This window comes from Capsicum annuum, chromosome 8 (genome assembly GCF_002878395.1).
Source record: "Capsicum annuum cultivar UCD-10X-F1 chromosome 8, UCD10Xv1.1, whole genome shotgun sequence".
Lineage (NCBI taxonomy): Eukaryota > Viridiplantae > Streptophyta > Magnoliopsida > Solanales > Solanaceae > Capsicum > Capsicum annuum.
Window position 1 is genome coordinate 58,003,097 of NC_061118.1, and position 16,467 is coordinate 58,019,563.

The following is a 16,467-nucleotide window of genomic DNA, read 5'->3' on the forward strand; positions in this document are numbered from 1 at the left end:
TAGAGAACAAAATGTTTATTACTCAGAATCAACCAAAAGTCAAAAATTGATCAACCCAATTGCTTTTAAGTTTGTAAGTATTACTTTGACCAATTTTTTTTTTTACTATTTAATCTTTTATTATCATTTTAGAACCTCCGGATTAAATACTCCTTTTAAAAGTATACCCCAACTCACTCTACATTACTTTTTTGTGCGATGCACGGGCGGGATTTTAATGGTTAAGAAAATAGTATTAGTATGTGAAATAGTAAGTCATGTCATGTTACATGATATAATGTTATGCTTCATATGATGTGGAACAAAGATTACATTGTTACATTGGTAAGACTTGCTTATTTGTACAAATTTTAAAAGTATTGCATTGATATAACATTTGTTGGTACTAAAAGTGTCAAAACTGAAAATGTGAATTCATACGGTTGTTGGCAACGAAGTTGCATCCGTGCATTAATAATGATATGTTGAGCAGTACTTGAGATGAGAGAGAGACAGATGAATCCAGTATAAGTTGTCCATTATAAGAACAAGAAAGAAGGGTGTAAAACAAATCTTAAATCTGCTCTCCAGTTAATGTCTGATAGAGCCGTCAATATGGGCCAAGGCCCGGTGGGCCAGCTCGGCCTGCCCAACCCAGATAAGCCCATGGCCCGTAGGCTTGAGAAATGTGGGTTGAGCCAACCCGTCAGTCATATAATAAATAATTTAAAAATAAAATAAAATACTGAAAAATAATAAAAGAGTTAAAAAACAATCAAGTCCAATGATGACCATTGACCAGTTCCATTAACAAAGAAAATGAAAACTAAAAAGTTTATCTAATAAATAATAAAATAATTAAATATCTACCACTAAAACATAGTGAGTACATGGTACTCTTCACTTTCCTAATTTCCTTAGTTCAACTAGCCGCCTCCTCTTCGCTATATCTCCCTCAACGCGTCATCGACTTTCAACCGTGATGTTTCCGATTGAGTAGTCCTACCTCTTCGTTTTCTTCCTACTTGGGGTGATTCGAGCTCTGGCTCCCTTTTGATTAACAAACATTAATACTATGTGTTGTGTGATAAATATTTATATTTATTAACAGTATAAAATAAAATTATAAAATATTATTTTTTTAAAAATGGGCTTGATGTTTTTTGGCCCGTCATTTAAATGGACCAGCTCGGCCTGACCCGTCAAACTCAAAACCCGTATGGGCTAGCCCAGATGGGCTGGGCCAACCCGTATTGACAGCTCTAATGTCTATTGTCGCTCCATCCTTTGCTTTGCTGGAATTTCCATCACATGATCTATCTCTTGCATCAACTGGATGCACAAAATAAATATGAATGTGAAATATTATAGAAACCGCTGAACACCTACCATGCATACAAGAGCTCTTTTGGAGCACAACAATACAATTAGAGTAGCAGATTCATTTCATAGTTCAATTCAAAACCCAGTTCCCAACTGACAAATAGGGGCATCACAAGATACAAGTGGTTCATTGAAGTATATTCAAGCCAAATTATCCTCATATTTCAAGTCCAAACTACTACGGTTAGTGAGTTCAACAATACTTGCAATAACCAAAATGAATTGATCGCCAAAGCTACCCATAAATATTAAAGATCTTATAGATTTATTCATAAGCCATGCATCAATATCAAGCAAGTCAAGGTTGGCTATATAAAATCCTGTATATTATTTCTAAAGAGCTTATAAGTTGCTAAGGTTCTTCAAAGCATCTACAATACCAAGTACTACATATTACAAGAACACATAAATACGCAGGTAAAGGAACCAATAAACGCAATCATGGTGCTTTAAGTTTCGCAATTTAATGCTCAAACAACAAATAAGGCGAAAGGCATGGACTACTTGTGCGAAAAGAAAAAGAAAAAAAGTTTACCAAATCCTTATCAAGACTCAAAGAGCTGCAACTTGTATTCAACCACCCTTAAGAGTGATGAACTTGTGCCAAGAAGGATTGCACTGATAAACTATCTTACTGATGATGGAAGTAGACCATAAGTGCCTTCCAAGGCGGTCTGGAAACAGGCAATACCATCGATAAGATAAGGTGGAGACTGCATGAGTGGATTCATGAACATATTGGTGCAAGTTTGAGCTTTGAACCATCACAATTAAAAGTAAGTGCAGCAGTAAAATTTCTGTCCTGCATCTATTGCAAACTACAGCAGGCATACGCAAAACCATGAACTAAAGGATATATATCTCAGATAGCTTACAACAAAGCTCGCACATATTTAGAAGTAAAATTAAGGCTATAATAGTGTAAAGTACAAAGATAATTTGTTTGAAATTATATCACAAGCCATCAGTCGCAATAGAAGTGTAGACAACTTACTTTGAGAGCACTTCTTGCTTCTCTCTGTGTCCAAATTATTGCATGATCAGAAGTAGCATTACAAGAGAGAACAATGTGCTCAAATCTCCCATCCACTGGAACGTCAGTCCTTACAATAGGTGGAAATCACCCACATCTGTTTTAATGGACAGACATGGTAAAATAGGAATCTAAGGTTGCGATCATGCACCTAATAGTAGACTACAAAAGACTAAAGTGCAAAATGGTATGACTATTGATAATATTGTACTACGCAAACCATTATGGCGACATTTATGCCAAACCTGCCGGAATAGATGCTTTTACTCAAAACAGAAACGTAATAGTATTGACCTATAAAGTACAATAAATGGTTCAGATCCCAGCAGAGGCAAAAAATGCTAGGTGATTATCATCTATTCAAACCTTGGTGGACTGAGTTACCTGGTACCTGTGTTTGTGGAAAATAGCGGACAACCAGAAGAATAGTCAAGGTATGCAAGCTGGCCCAGCCACCACCATCATAAAAAAAAAGCTTATTCTAATTTGTTTATTTAATGGATTGTGTCTAAACTTATCTTTTTACATATAAATGGGCAGGTCATTTCATATAAATAACTTGAGATAATTTCATGTAGCATCCTATCTAATGAGAACTCCGTCTCTTGAGGCTTTTTACATTCTAACTCTGGAAACCCCAATAAAAGTAAGAGAAATAGACGTAGACGACCAACCTTACCTATAGGGTTGGCGCCTTTTCCTATATTATCATATTGGAAAGACGCGTACCCATATACGAAGGCAGTCTGAAAATACCTGAAAGGTTTCCTCTCAACAATGTGGTAGAGGGGACCTGGGGCATAAAGTTTGCATGGATCTTTGAGCATCTTGTCTTCTGAGATGCATGTATCTCAAGCATAAGAGGCATGGTAAACTGAATAAATAAATAAATAAATAGATGAGGTTACTCGTGAAGAGTAAATATTAGCATGTAAAAAGGGATAAAAGTTATTGGAACCCCTACTTAATGACTGTTACACTAAATCTCATCTTAATGTAGGTACAATGAAACTTATAAAAACATGAATGTGTTTCTTTAAAAACTAAATTGGATTTTCACACAAACATAAAATTTTACTAAGTTAAATGGGGGTTAAACACAGTGAAGAAGGGATGAACAAAACCCAAAAGTGACGGGCTCAAGTTTCCTACTTGACTATATAATGTAAGAGTTCAAATAACATGCATTGTGAGCTTCAATAACTTTTCATCAAGTCACTTCTACTTTAGATAGTGTGTTGCACAATTTATTAAGAAGGTTCATCTGTAGACCTCTGGATGACTTGTTAGTGCCATAAATTGTTTACTGATGGTGTGTAAACTTGGACTCAAAATGTAAAAGTATACAACACAAGTTCTTACAGAGAATGAACTGCTTCATCTGTGTAATCCTTCATAAATCAATACAACTAATCTGGCTGCGTACAAATAGCCTCACTGATGTATCATCACTCCACACGTTAATTAGGTCCAACATCAAATGTTGTTACCAATTCAACATAAGAACCTCTAATTACTCCCAAGTGTTTGAAAATATGTTAAACATTTGATTAATTTTTTGTACCCACTTCTTTTTCTTGACTGAAGATTTGATAGTGCAGCTCCAACCTGTAGTTTAGAAATCTATTGATGAATATTTTCAAGTAACTTTCCTGTAAAATAAAGTGCGAATGATTTCGTATTATTTGAATCGATCCATTAAAGTATCTTGTACTCTATTTGAAGAAAGCAAGAAAAATCAGTAGTGCTCAACCACTTCTTTCCTTGACCACAAATTTGCCAATTCAGCTGCAATACATAAAGTACACATACTAGCGAATATTTTCAAGCAATATTCCCATAAAAAAGTGGGAATGATTTTGTATCAATTTTAATCCTAAAAAAGTTTTTTCCACTTTCCAATTGTAGGATCAAGGTCCGAAAAATGAGAAATCAATCAAGATGGACCTGAATTGAATCATGACAATATAAATATATACCTTATCATATTATTAGGATAGTCCTTTATTCAATACCTCATGTGAGATTGGAAAAGAAAGTATCCTGAGACTTTACTACCCATTTAAGAATTGAACGCATTGTTAAGACTGAAAATGGTTAACAAAGCTGATAGATTAAGACAAACTTCAATTTTATGTTGTAGTAGGATGACTCAGAAAGTAGATTACATGTTTATAGTAAAGTTAATCTTAAACACACATACCTATGGCTTTCTCTTTTAACTTTGCCCAATTAATCTGCTGCAAAGGTGCTCCACTCTTTTGTGGAGAAGAAGTAATTCCCCTGCATCTTTAAAGTAATGAAAGAAAACAAATAAACAAATTCAGTAATGTTGAGAAAAACTAATCGAAGTAAACATGACATTTGCATTTCATGTCTAATAAGTTCAGGTGACGAATCCAGGATATTCATTAAGATGGTTCAAAAAATAAAAATATAATGTCTTAGGAGTTGAAGTTGAAACCCTAAGTCACTGAGTCAACCTGTAGTGTTGTTCAGTTATGAGACAGTATTTTTTTTGTCATACTACTTCTGATTCAACCATCACTTGTTGAAATAAATTCATTTAATCAAAATTTGGAGTAAAGATACTTACCATACTTTGTCACTTTTATTCAGCCATTGCTGATGTATATGGATAATACCTCATTTGTGTTTCCTCTGTCATCTTCGTCCTTTCATTGTGTTTACAGAATACAAAATTTAGCTGACCTCGCGAATTTATTTAGCTTCATCTTTTCATATACAGGTTCTTTCAACTAACATGTTTTTAAGAACAGGTTGCAATCAACTGTTCTTCATATAATCAAAGAAAAGATTACCAGATACCTCTTTTGTAGAGCAAGTTAACATCGTGCACCTCATCCACAAAGGTGTTTCTACATGTTCTCGCACAAGATCAGATTGACTATTCTACTACCATCAATCGAGATTTTTTAAAATTCAAAATAGACGAAGAAAGAATAGCTTAATCACAATCATACAAGCTTCACGCTGTTTCATTCAATTGCTCTATCATGAAGATATGGAAGGAAAATATTATTGTGATCAATCCCTTGAGCCTATGTTACTTTATTTGCTACTCAAACAAACCTCCAACTTAGAAAAAGCATAATTTAGAGTTGTAATAAATTCCAGAAGCTAGAATAATCAGATTGCTAGACTTGATCTAGATGCGAATTCAGCTATCATTCTTGTTCCTTCGGGAATGTGATGTATCACCTCATAGTTCTCGAGGTTCACAGATTGATATAGAAACATAATCACAATCTAAAACTTAAAATCGAAGAAAATTATACCCAACTTAAAACCCAGATACATACATAATCACAATAGAGAATAGAAATACACATAACTTTAAAAAAAAAACAAAATTCACCAGTTGGAACCAAAGCAAAATTAGGGCGAAAAAAGAGAAATTATTTAAATAATAATACATGCAACATCAAAAATCAAGTTTATTATATTTAAGTCAAATCATACAATCGGTGAAACCTCAATAAGCTAACACTTGATTGCATTAAACATCTTTTTTGCAGGTACAAGTGATTTTAGGCCAAAAAAGAAGAAATTGTTAAAACAACAATACATGCAAAATCAAAAAACAGTAAAAACGTAAGTTAATCCAACTGATAATTAATACGAAGAAGAAATTATGGGAAAAAATCACTTTTTGTTTAGTCTTTGTCCATAAGACATGCAACCACAAAAACTAAAACACAGATAGATATAGAAATATAATCACAATCACAAACTCAAAATCGGAGAAAATAAACAATAAAATTCACCTAAAACACAGAAAATGAAAGAAAAAGAAGGTTGCACCATGTTCCTCAAAGATTAACAGTAGAAATCATTTTTTTTAAAACAATAGAAGCAGAACCTTATATACACGAACTCCAGTACAGTTTTTTGAAGATTAATCGAAGAAGGGATTGAAAGCAAAAAGTATAGCTAGTTGTCTGTGAAAATAAAAGGGAATTGAAAGGGGAAAGTAAAAATGAAATAGGAAAAAAATTGTGAAGTGGAAAAGACAATGGTGGCTTTGAAAGAGGTGTAACACACGTGTAATTAACACATTATATATTTGTCATCACTATTTTTGTTATTTACAGAAAAATTACCCTTGGTAGTACCACCAAAAGCTTTACTTATAGTATAACGAGCGCACTCAAAAAAGTAAAATCCTTAAAAGTAGCATAAGTTTTTATAGTAAGAAAAAGGGGCATTGCGAAACATACCTAAGTTCCAAGAATATGGATTCCAGTTAAATATCTTCTTGTCTTTCTCAATATGAAAAGGTCCAAGTTCCTCAGCTAATCCAAAGGCGATCGACGAACATCCAGGCCCCGTAAGAACCCATAATCAGTAATAAGTAAATCATTTGCACAATAAACCACATTGATGAACCACTGAATATTCTTTTAATATATCTTAGCCGAAGGAAAATGATCATCCATTTTCAACCATATGGGAGTCGATGACTCTTCAATATTGACGAAGGCAGAAATTAGCATAAGGGGTCCAGCTAAAGGAATATCATCTTTTAGGTCTAAAACACGAACCGATATAAAAATATAATCTCAATCAATAATTCAAAATCAGAGAAAATAAACAACAATACATGAAAAATCTCCATAATAGTAACTTTCATAACACATGCAACCACAAAAACTAAAATACAGATACATATTATTACTCAAAATGGGAAAAACTTGTACCAAACACTTGAGGATTCAATAGACCAACAATATGATTCATAAATAATTCAGAATCAGTGAACAACGATGATATTAGTATTTGATCCATACCCTTGATGAAGATTTCTTTTCTCATTATGTTTAGGATGTCCTGTGGGATAACCAATCAGTCTGTAACAATCTCTCATATAATATTCTGTAAGTTTGAAGTGACACACACCACATTTGGATTATGTTTCTTTCTTTTTTGCATCCCACCCCTTGAGTATATTGCAATTGCATCAGTCATATCAGGGGTGGCTCCAAGAAGACCAACACTTCTAAGAGATTGAGAAATTGTCTTCTGATTTTCATCACTTATAATTATTGCATAAGCTTGCTTTACCAAGGGTAAGGGGGACATTAACAAGATCTGACTTCTTGCTTGGCTATAGGTATCATTTAACCCCATTGAAAATTGATACAATTTTAATCTTTGCAAATACAAAATAAAGTCCCTAGACCTTTCACATGAACATGCAGGGGAAGGCACCATTGACTCAAACTCATCCCATAATGCTTTCAATTTTGAAAAATACACAGCCACAGATTACACTCCTTGAGTAATGGAAGCAATTTCTTGATGTATACTGTAGGTTCTTGAACCATCAATCTTATTGAATCTTTCTCTTAAATTTGTCCATACCTCACTAGCAATTGATGCATATACAACTCCAGCCACTAGACTATTTGAGACTAGATTAATGTGCTAAGATAAGACTATAGCATTCACCCTCTCCCACTAATTATGCAACTCAATTGGGAAAGCATCTTTACTCAGACTACCATCAACAAATTCCAATTTATTTCTTCCTAGGAGAGCAATTCCCATAGATTTACTCCATACCAAGTAATTTTCACCACCGACTAATTGAGTAGAGATGATAGAAGTACCACTTACATTACTAGTTGTTAGATAGGGAGGATGATTGAGATCAATAGCACGTTGTTTACCAGTATTCACTGAAGAATTCCCAAATACACTACTAGAGGTATGAGAAGATGTGAACTCTGTAGATCGATTGTTGTTATTATTACTTAAAAACATTGTTCTTGGATTTTCTTTTTCTTCAGACCTTTTAAGAACTTAACTGTCCAGATGAATCAAAAACCCAGAGAAATCAAAGAGATGAGAATTGAATATCTGTTAATTTCACAGATAGACTCGAGATAAGAAAGAGAAGATGAATATGTTATCACGAGCTTCCCGCTTTGATACCATGAAGAATTTAGATAGATTCAGTATCTCTGAATCATTTGAACAAGATCAAACAATCATAGACTAGAAGGAGAAGTAGTAAAGAAGAAGATTATAGAGTAAAATGAGAGTGTATTATTATTCAAATTCTTTCAATAATGATGAATACATCAGATATATATAATGATCCTATCTTGATCTAAGTAACTAACTACTAGTTGGTTAGAGGTGAGTTGTACAGTTAGTTATAACTAACTACTTTACTGTTTTATTGCCTAATGACTATTATGATTAGTAACCATAATTTAGCTTCTGTAATCACCTTGATCAACAGTCTTTTTAATAGAAGAAATGCCTAATAATATTATTTTATCAAACTCACAAACTATATATTATGAAGTTTCATTATTTTATTTAAACAGGTAATTGTATATTATAAAATAAGTTCAAAACTTAAAACTAATTATCAACTCTAAATCATTTACTTCTAATCAGCTAAGCTAGCCAGACTAGAGATCTTGCAAAAGTAAAAATTACTTTAAAAGGGAGGACCATGTTTGTGAAACACTTCATTCGTGATTTGAATTCATCGATCTTCTAGTCATTGTTGTCTAGTTAGATATTTTCTATTCTCCTAATTAATCATGTGAAAAAAAATAGCAGCACTTCATTAAAAAAATGAGATGAATTAATTCCCAAAGAAAGTCAGGGACATGCTTTTAAATGCATTAGTTGTATATATTGACCTTATTCGTTAGTTTGACACCAAATAAGTAAAGTTATTGCCAATAATTTTGAATACATAAATTATATGAATTAACTATTCAATGATTTTTTGCCTTTTAATATTTGGTAGATTGATCAATCATGTAGCATGTCGACCTGTATATTCATCATATTCACTCTTAAAAGTCTTGAAGATATTTCAACAATTCCACTTTTGTGACATGTCTATGTTATACCATATACTAAATTACAAAATTCTTACGATTTTTTCTATTTAATTTTTTGTTTAAAAACAAAAGAAACTCAACTCATAAATGCACATTATCGATCAATATTGTGTTTAAAGGGTTTGATGCTTCTTGAATAGGAGTTCAATTTTACTAATTGGTAGGGTAAGTTGTTGATAATTCATACTTAACTCTAACTTAAAAAAAGTTTTTTTAAAAAAAAGAAAAATAATTATAGTTTTCTTTTAAAAAAAGATACTGATTACGTATTATAGAGAAATTGGGTAATAAGTTCTTATGAGCATGTTTAGGTCTCAATTCAAAATATAACATTCATTGACTGAATCTTCGACTTCATACATACTATCACTTTGCATGTTGTTCCATAAAAAGATTTATTAAAGTATATCTTCTTAATTTCTATTATAACGGAAGTTTATAAAATTTTCATAATTTTTTTGGTAATAACTGTGAAATTATCATTGGTAACAAAAGAATATTTATGCAAAAAGAGCACCTAGGACTAAAAGGACCACCTTCTAGGAAGAATGCCTCTAGTCAGTTTAAGCCTCATCAAGACCAACCACATCGACTAACTACAAAGTCTATGAACTAACTCTCTACATTTATGTGCTCCCATAGAGCATTGTATCATGTCTAGTCTAGTCCTTATAGGATTTGTGTAATAACAAACGTTCTAACATGGTATTTCTAGACAACTTTCAATTTCTAACCTGCCAAATAGTATAGATCATAGCTCCCGATAAGGTTGTAATTATCTCCTTTTTCAGTTTCCTCCAACGTCTTCTTTGTATCCACTGTGTATGTTGCTTCGCTCCTAGTCACTAGATTGATAGATTGGACCATGTCTTCACTCCGTGTCTTACTTTAGATATCCATTTACATTCAACAAAGAGATGGCTCATCACATAAACAACAAGTTGCATCAGCTACGGGAATATTCAGTTTCAATAATCTCGCTTTTGTTAGTAGTCTATTCTAGCTTGCCAACCATAATATGAATTTGTGTTTTGGTTGCATGACTTTTATCCATACTAACTCAAATTCCTGCATCTTCAAAAATCCCGATAACATTACTTGATAACCAGTAGACACGGAATATTTCCCATTGTGAGTGAGCAAATATTTATCCCCTTGATACCATTATTGCATTATACTCTTTAAGGAGTTCAAATTCTTCCAGTACCAACTACTATCTACTGGTGGTATGTGGCCTCAAATATGCACATCATTCTTTATATAAAGACCAAGCACCCATCTAACCCAAAGGATATTTTTTTTTTGCTAATTGCCTAAGTAATTTTTCTACAGCTGCTATATTCCACTATTGACAACTCCTTATGTTCAAACCTCCATATTTCTTTGAAACACAACCTTTTCCCAGGATGCCAGAGCAATCTTCTTGTATTCCACATTTATCCCCCATAAGTACTCTCGATATTTACTATCAACCTCCTTTACCACACTCTAGGATAATATGAAAATAGACCCCCAAAAGTTATAGATAGAGAATAACACAGTATTAATGATTTATACTAAGCAATGGTGATTCTAGCAGTGACCTTTTCAACTAGTTGGTGACAATCTATTTTACTCCACTTCTGGGAAGATAAAGGAAGTCCAAGGTATCTAATAGGAAGACTTCTTATTAAGAAACCAATGTAAGTCACAATCTCTGCCTTCTTCACATATCCATTTCTGCCAAGAATATGCTAGTTTTTTCCATATTTGCTTACAACCCTGTCACATTGTGCTGAAGTGGTTCAGAGCCTCCAATACTCTCTTGATATAATTAATTCTCCCTTTGCAAAATATCATTAAATTATCTACAAATATTAAATGAGTTAGTTTTAAAGTCTCACACATAGGACGAAATTTAAACTTAGGAAGGTTGCTCATTGCGTTAACTGTTCTGGTGAGGTATCCATCACTAACACAAACAATAAGACCGAGAGTGGATGTCCTTGCCTTAACCCTCTACCTCCTCTACCTCCTTCAAAATATCCATATCTCTCTCCATTTACTTTTACTGAAAACTTAGTCATAGTGACACAACATACCATCAAGTGAATGAAGGATTGCAGAAATCCATACCCCACCACTGCATCTTTCACAAAACTCCAATTCACCATATCATAGGCCTTCTTTAAATCTATTTTCATAAGGCATCTATGTGATATTTTTCTATTGTAATGCCTCATTAAGTCATGGCATATGAGGATATTATGCACTAAGGACCTTTCTCCTACAAATGCAGCCTGATTTTCTGTTACTAAAATAGAAAAAGATTTTCTTAGTTTGACATATAACACTTTGAAAATGCATTTATATAGTACATTGCAATAAGAAAAACTCAGGGGATTCTTTACTTTAGGAATCAAAGATATCATAGTAGCATTGATCTGCTTCAATAATTTACCATTTCGCAGAAATTCTAACACAGTAGTAGTCACATATTCTCCTATCACTACCCAAGCCTATTTGAAAAAATGACGGCTATAGCCATCAGGTCTAGGGTTCTTGTTTCCATCAATACTAAACATTTCTTGTTTTACATCTTTGCTAGTGTATAGCTTCACCAACTCCATTTGTTGCTCTATTGAGAGTATATGACTATTTTGGATAAATATCTGACTCAATATCCTCCCGATTGTCTTTTTTTTTCAAGAGTTTTTGATAATATTCCACAAAGATCTTAGCAATCTCTTCAGGGTCATGTTGTGTCACATCTTCACTATTTTTTAATAGAGTTATAGCTTGTTGAAGTTTCTTATACTTGATCATAGAGTAAAAATATTTGGTGTTATCATCCCCCAGCTTAATCTAGTTCACTTTACTTCTCTGTTGCAAAAAAACTTTTGTCATATAGGAAGAAGCCCTTAAATTTTGAGCTTATTCCTTTTCTTGCCTTTGCATATGTTAATCCCCTAGATATCTTTGAAGTTGTTATTGTATAGTGGCTAAGGCCAATCTATCATCCTCTAATTCTGTAAGTATATTCCTGAAATGATTTTTATTCAGATCTCTTAGTTTTATTTTCAACTTTTTAAGTTTTTTCACCACCTGTCGAATTATACAACCCCCAATTGGCTTTTCCATACTCCATTTACCCTTTATAGAAAGCTAGGATGAGCTCCTCAAGTATTGCAGTACTTAAACGCTCTATGTTTGGTACGCCTTGCATCTAGTAGTTGAACCTTTACAGGACAATGGTCACTAATTTCCTCCAAAAGATAGTTTGTTGTATAGCTAGGCATTTGATTCAACTATGCCATGTTCACTAAAACCCAATCAAGATTTGAAAACACCCTATTTACTCTTTGTTTGTCTTTCAAGTATATCTATATCCTTTAGTCGGGAGCTCCATCAACTTATAATCTGATACACGTGTTTGGAAATCCAAGACCTCAGGGACAGAGATAGAATTGCCTCTAAATCTATCACCCATAGTTAGAACTATATTAGAATCACCTATTAAAATCCAAGGCTCATTACAAGTTTGCTTTACACCCCCTAGATAGCTCTGTAATTCTCTTCTATCCTCTCTATTATTGTGTCTATACACCACTATCAATAAAAAAAACCATGGCTAGGCTTTTATTTTCCACCTGATAAGTGATGGCTTGGGCATCGCCATTCATGTACAGCACTGTATAGTAATAAAGACTCCATGTCAACCATAATCTACCATTATAATGATACCTCAAATTTGTTACATACTTTCATCCATTAAATAGTCGAGTTGCCAGTTGTTCAATTTAGTCACTTTCACCTTTAGTTTCCACAAGCCCTACTAAACCTGTTGATTCTTTTTCATAAGGATTTGAACTTAACTTTTCTTATTAGGGACATTTAGGCCCCTAACATTCCAATAAAGCATGTTATTCATTCCATGTAGGAAGTTTATGCTTGCCTCCCACATTTATAACCTGCTGATTTTGTCCAAGTCTACTTAGTTTTGGTCTATCCAGCAACTGAAAAGTGTTCATGGCATTTATTACTTGGGGCAATTGCTTTTCTTTCCCTAACTTCTGCTTACTAGGATTTAAAGTAGTAACCCAACCAGTTCCAACCTTTTCCCTCTCATGTGGGGTAATAGTCTCAATAGACTCTATGTTCCCCACAGTAGGGACTACGCTAGCCATACTCTTGCTAGGTCCTTCTTGTGTAGCTTCCGTTTCTTGCTTGATAGATGCAGACTTAGGTGTTTTCCCATTCTATCTTTTCCTCACTATATTATTGACTTTCTTGTGCTTATCAAGTGCTGCTTGTGGAATTTTCCTCCTACATATCTCTTCATTGTGCCTGTATTTACTATAATATTTGCATAGTATTTGTTTCCAATCATATTAGACTTTTTGCTCCAACAAATGACCTTTTTTTTATCTGAAAAACACCTTGTCCGATAGTGGTGTGTCAATATCCACTTCAATCAATAATCTCACAAAGTTCAGACCTACTTTATTCTTTGTATTATGGTCCACCATTAATGATTTCCCTATTGAACTACCAATTTTATTCAACCATGTTAGGCTCTAATATTTGAATTCCAAGTCTAGTAACTTTACCCAGATAGGGACAGTATGTAATTCCTTCCTTGTGAATTCCATATATACATTCCAAGCTTTTAATATAAACGACTTGTTGTCAAAGTGGTAGATACCACTCTAGAGGGCTTCATTCTTGCCTAATTCATTGTCAAACCTTACAATTATAATGCCATTTTGCAGCATAGACACCTTATTTATACCATGGTTTGACCACTGCCTTTGGATGAACCCATTTAGCAGCACGAAGGGGGGGAGGGGTAATCCCCTAATACATACCATACAACAATATTTTTCCAGTATAAAATTTCAGTACTAATGTCCTCTAAAAAATATTTACGAACAGGTACCATGCCATATAGACCTAGGGCAACAAAGTCCAGCTAAAAACCAGCATTTGTCATTTTCTGTATATCGAAGTTATCCCATATCAATGGTCGTCTCCCCTGTTTTTGTTCCAGGTCTACTTCATCAGCCCATGAGAGTTTTCTCGCCACTGAAGCAGTTTTGAGTACAGATCTCTCTTCTGAGATAGATAAGGGGGTACTATTCCATTAGTTTTTCCATGATCTTTTTCGATGATGCTACTCGTTTCACTGTATCTCTCTCTATTGCAGGTGTCAATTTTGGTGTAGAAGCTTCAGATTGCTTATTGATGAAACTTTCTTCTTCTGCACTTGTTATGCACTCTACCTCGCTAATTAGGGAAATTCATCTTCAAAATCCTCCGAACTAGTTCCTACTTGAGCTTGATTTTGTTTACCAATCTTCTTTTAAGGACAACTAGTTCTATATGTTGATATAACCTCAAGAGAGAGTGATGGATTCCATTACACATAACTTGTATGTTGATTTATAAAGTAAAATATGCAAACTAATCATCATCTCATCTCATTTGAAAAAATAATAAAATATTTTCTATAAGTATTAAGCCTCATTTATGTCAAAGTAAGATAAAGTTCACATTGATCCATCAAAGATCATTGATTAAAATTGAGTTTGGAGTTAAAAGGGACACTTTTTTCATATTTAGGAGTCAAAACAGATAGTACTTTAATTTATGTTACAAAACAGACAGTTTGCCCATTTTTTTGGCAAACTACAACTAACGGTATTTGTTAAATATTTGGGGTGAAAAAATTGTTAATATGGTTTTCCCAAAAATGGACAAACTACATTTCATAAACTTCTTTTGTAATGTAAATTGTCTGAAGAGATTCACTGAGAGATTCCTGAAAATATTCTTATACAGTGAACGTTTTGTCACTTCAATACAACTTTTTCACTTATAAATGTGTTGTTGTTAATTCACTCCATTTTATCTCATTCATCTATCATATTATTCTATTAATATTATCTCTTTTGAGCTTTGAGAATCCCTTCATAATTATGTCTCAACAATTCAAAATGTCTTTATTTTCAATTGAACCGGATGTATGTAAATGCAATTAATATTGTAAAACGAAAACATCAAGGACTCAAAGAAATCCTGCCGTAAGTTTTGGAGTTGTGCGCGTTCGAAGGTAAAAATTTTAAGTTGTTCAATTAAAACTATGTGTATGTTTACCTTGTTCCTTATTTATTTATTTTTTGGAAAATAATGGATGTAATTATTTTTGGTGGGTAGAAAGTATGTCAATAATTGAAACGAACATCATTCTTTGATAATTAAAGAGACCCACAATCGATGGTGATACCGCGACTTCACATAACACTATGAAGTTTGACACGCTATTTAATCTCAACGAAGTCATACAAGATACAAATTTTCTTAGGACATTGCTAAAAGAATCCGAAGAAAAACAAAATCATTTGAAGGATATGTTTAATGAAACTGAGCAGGAGAATCGCATTTTGAAAAGGAAATAAATTGAAAAATAGAAAGAAAAAAAAAAAGAAACTATTGGAAGTTTTTATGTGTTATATTGATTTGTTATTTGATTTAAAATTTGTTTATCGTTGATTTGTTATTATGTAGTCTTTCAATAAGTTTAATGTTTATGCAGTATGTTTTTTTTAATGATTTTTAGTAGTTTGAATCTGTCATGTAATATGTTTTTCAATTTAAATTCAAATAAAATCGGTTCTTATTTAGTAATTATTGTTCATTTACTTCATCTAAGTAATTATTTTCTATTCATTTTTATTACAAGTTTTAATTTTTATAAATTGTATTTTGTTATCTATATTTTTTAAATCCATAATTTAAAATTAGAGGTGACGATGTTTAACACTACAAAAAAATGCAATTATATAGAGATTTTCTCAAAATTCAATTTATGTATTATATAAATATTTTATTAGATATAATTTATCTATTATTTTTTTAATACTTACTCTGTTTCAAAAAAAATGACCTAATTTAACTTGACAAAGAGTTTAATAATATAAAGAAAATTTTTGAATCTTGTGGTAAGATATACTTTAATTTTGTGGTCTTAAATATGTCATGTGAAATTTTAAAATTGAAGTATTACCACAAAAAAAAAGGTCATTTTTTTTAAATTGATAAAAAGGAAAAGTAGATTATTATTTTTGAAATGGAGGGAATATAATATTTTTTGAATAAAAGATCTATTCCCACTCTATATAAGTCCATAAATAGCACACTTCA

The 16,467-nt window shown here is 32.7% G+C and overlaps 1 long non-coding RNA gene across 10 annotated transcripts; it reads right to left on the bottom strand.

The window, feature by feature from the left end:
• Positions 1-225: 225 nt before the first annotated feature.
• LOC107839012 lies at positions 226-11,286 on the bottom strand. 10 transcript variants are annotated; one of them, XR_007044017.1, is made up of 6 exons: positions 6,637-11,286; positions 4,599-5,070; positions 3,758-4,003; positions 2,357-3,269; positions 1,898-2,036; positions 226-1,311 (listed from the first exon to the last, which is right to left on the bottom strand). It is a non-coding gene; the product is annotated as an uncharacterized LOC107839012 (long non-coding RNA). The 10 variants fall into 10 exon arrangements; XR_007044018.1 differs by lacking the exon at positions 6,637-11,286 and adding an exon at positions 6,279-6,630; XR_007044014.1 differs by lacking the exon at positions 6,637-11,286 and having other exon boundaries at positions 4,599-4,684; positions 4,992-6,630.
• Between the last annotated feature and the right edge of the window lie 5,181 nt (positions 11,287-16,467).